The sequence below is a fragment of the Vicia villosa genome, linkage group LG1, assembly GCF_029867415.1.
Source record: "Vicia villosa cultivar HV-30 ecotype Madison, WI linkage group LG1, Vvil1.0, whole genome shotgun sequence".
Taxonomy (NCBI): Eukaryota; Viridiplantae; Streptophyta; class Magnoliopsida; order Fabales; family Fabaceae; genus Vicia; species Vicia villosa.
In genome coordinates this window covers 219,698,162-219,701,753 of record NC_081180.1, presented here as the reverse complement: position 1 = coordinate 219,701,753, position 3,592 = coordinate 219,698,162, and positions in this window count along the sequence as shown.

The following is a 3,592-nucleotide window of genomic DNA, read 5'->3' as shown; positions in this document are numbered from 1 at the left end:
TTTGATGTGTGTGGACGAATGCTTGTGATTGAAACCTTTGTTGGAAGGTGTACGGAATGATTCTCTTAAAATAGAATGCACAACCAAATTAACTGAGAACTACCCTGCCCCAGGTTAAAAATGCAGGTTTTCGTACAGAAAGAAACTTCTACTTCTTAGGCTCAAAGGGGTTGACGAGGGATTAACATCCTTATATCTCCACTGTTTAGGAATTGAAACAATGCCTGTACATCATCAGCATGGTCCGATCAAAAGCATACTGTATGAGGTTGCGGTATCATCTTCGTCATCCTCCCTCAAAAGGCATACAGCTTTAGCAGGAGTTGAATATCACAAAACATATGCAAAGTAAAGACATAATTTAAAATGAGTGATAGCGAAATAATTTATTCAAGACAAGCATATGCAATGCACTGATGATGATTATTAAGACAGATAATGTCTATCATGAGTCAAATTTTTAAACAAACAGAAAGGAGACTTGCAAAGGAAAGTAGATCTAATGATCCAAAAGTTTGTCCGTCTAGACGTCAGTCTGTCTTGTCATGACTAGGCATAGGAGCGGTGATCACCATAGGAGTTTCAGGAGAGTTGAATTTGATTTCCCTGTTATTGATTAGATCTTGAATCTTATTCCTCAATGTCCATCAATTGTTTATGTAATGTCCAGGAATGTTGGAATGGTACGCGCATCTTGCATTGAGTTTATAGTAGGTGTTAGAATTCGTTGGCCCGATTGCCCTGAGCGTCTGGATCATATGAGTGAATTGATTGTTGTGACTCAGTTGTCGTGATTCCATTATCGTAACTCAGTTGTCGTGACTTTGTTGTCGTGATTCCATTATCGTGGCTCAGTTGTCATGATTCCATTATCGTGACTCAGTTGTCGTGACTTTGTTGTCGTGACTCAGTTGTCGTGATTCCATTATTGTGACTCAGTTGTCGTGACTTTGTTGTCGTGACTCAGTTGTCGTGACTTCATTGTCGTGGTCTTTTCTGATTTGAGTGTCATGATTAAATTTTTAATGGCACGCTTCAATGGTCTACCATCCTTTACACCATAACCAGGATTGTTCGAATAATAAGCGCATCTCGCATTGTAATTGTACCCCAAGAATAGGAGTGCCTTTAATTCTTCTTGCCCCTTGGACAAGTTCAGGATCAAATCTTGAAACTGGGCATTCTGAGCTTGAAGGTCTTTGACTGATTGCTCGAGATTCATGATGCTGGACTAAACAGCGAGGAGGTGAGAAACCTGTGGTGGAAACCTGTGATGCAATGTTATGAATGCAGATGCAATTATTTTCAAGGATCTCTGGAAATTTAGTTAGCAACGTTTAAAAATGATTTGGTCTCTTCTTCGTTTGAAGAACTCTGATTTTTGGTGTTCTTCTATGGGAATCAGGCTCACCATATCCAGTGGGTCATAGCCTCTGATTCGGGATACTTCTGTTATTGGAAGGTATGTGGCCAGAGGAAAATAAATCCTCTTGCCCCTTGCTAGGTACCGAGTCTTTGAATAGGAAAGTATACGACCAGAGGAAAGTAAATCCTCTTGCCCCTTGATTAGGAAATCAGTCCTTGATAAGAGCACTTGAAATTGTGCGCCCTAAATTTCTTAGATCCTTGAAGGGGTTAGTCAACATGTTATGCTTATGATGTCATGATGTCGTAATGTTATGCGAATGCAGCTCATAAGGCATAGTGTGAGATAGTAATGACAAACAAGTCCTTTTAACAAAACCTGCAAGAAACGAGGGTTAGTAGCAAACACAGGCAAGTCACGCAAGTCACACAATTTTTGGCTTAAGGCTTGCATGGGGTCTGATCAGGTGTCCTTCCCAAGGGTAATTCTATGGATAAGGAGATTTCAGCAACAGGTTCTAAAAGTTATTCAGAATTGTCAGCCCTTCTAAAGCACCCTCGGACATGATGCATTTGCACCATGCAATGATACTTTGAGAGAGAACCTATCTGAATTGTAGCATCGGGTAGCGACTAGTTCTTAACATTTGTCAAGAGTAGTCCCCCCACTACGTTCCTAAAGGCCAGGATGGGTTAAGGGTAACTAAAGGTCCTTGAGCTCCGGCGCACCCATAGACACATACATAGACCCCCCTCATTTGAGAAAGGTGTGCATATGCTATGGAGTCCTAACTCAAGTGTGAACTTCATATTGACTCATCTCCCACATATGTGAAAGAGGTCGCCATGACTATGCCACTCCTAATCTTAAGTGTTCTTGAATCCGGGTGTAGGATTCGTCCTTCAGTTAATTCCCAAAACGCCCCTGAAAAATAAAACAAACACAGCAAGCAATAGAAAACATTTAAAGTGTTCCTAAACTTTTAAGGTAACCCCTCTTTTAATCGAAAGTCCCCAGCAGAGTCGCCAGTTCTGTAATATGGTGAACTGACTTTTTTATAATCGAAAAATGTCGCGGTAAGCAAGAGTCGCCACCGACTTTTATTTTATCCAAACAATATTCGGAAAGGCAAAAAGAAACAGAAAAAACCTTTTAAGAAATCTAAGTTCGGGGGGTAATTTATGCAAAGGGAAGGTGTAAGGCACCCTTTGCATCCATGGTTTTCCATGGGCTCTTAATTGCTTTGCTTGCTCGTTTGTTTAGAAAATGTAGATGAAAGAGATAGGGACTTTAGCTCGTAAATGAGCGTAGCCCTTTTGAAAAATTATGAGAAAGAATATAATGAAAGTTTGAGCATTGCAAGGCAATTAGGGGCAATTACCTTAAACTCAGATGATAGGTCTCTTTTTTAGCCTTTCAGAATGAAAGGGTCTATCCTTGCCATAAGAGGGCAGGAAGCCTTTCGTTTGGAGGTTGAAGGGTCATCGAGATATCGTTCGCCCAAAGACTGACCCATGCCATAGAGGGGCAGGTAGTCTAAGGGGAAAGATCAGAATAGCCTTTCGTAGGCAACCAGAAGATACCTCAGCCTTATTCGTGGGCAACTTTCGAGGGTCGAGGTCATTTGTGTATCGAAGGCAGCATCATTTAGGGTCGTGACCTTTTTATCGAGGCAACATGGCTGAGGTATCCTCATACTCGAGGGACTGGCTATTCTGCAAAAACACAAGGCAACAAGGCAACAGGCAACAAGGCAATAGAGAGGGTTACCCAAAAGCGTGCGTGTGTGCAACAATCACGTGATTATATTCAATTATATTATCTTGTAAATTAGTGAGGCTAATTCAATTTAATGGTTGTCACTCCCTATTTTACTAACCACGCAGATAATATAAGGCAAGAACAACAATAATATGGGGAAGGGGACAATGAAACCAGCGGATCCCTTAGTAGGGTTTGACATAAGTAATAATAAAAGAAGAGATTTAGGGCTACCGACTATTCGAAGCTTTGGCATTTGGCAAACCCTGAAAGGCGGGAAAAATAAGAAGCAATAGTAGGGTGAGTGCATTATCAGTTCAGAGTCAATTAGGGTTAACCCTAATTTAATAAATAAAATCAAATAAACAAAATAAAAAATAGAAAAGAATACTTAACTTTTAATTTGATCTGATATGGTTGGCGGTCGGAGGTTGTCTCGAACATTGACTTTAGTTCTGTGAAAGG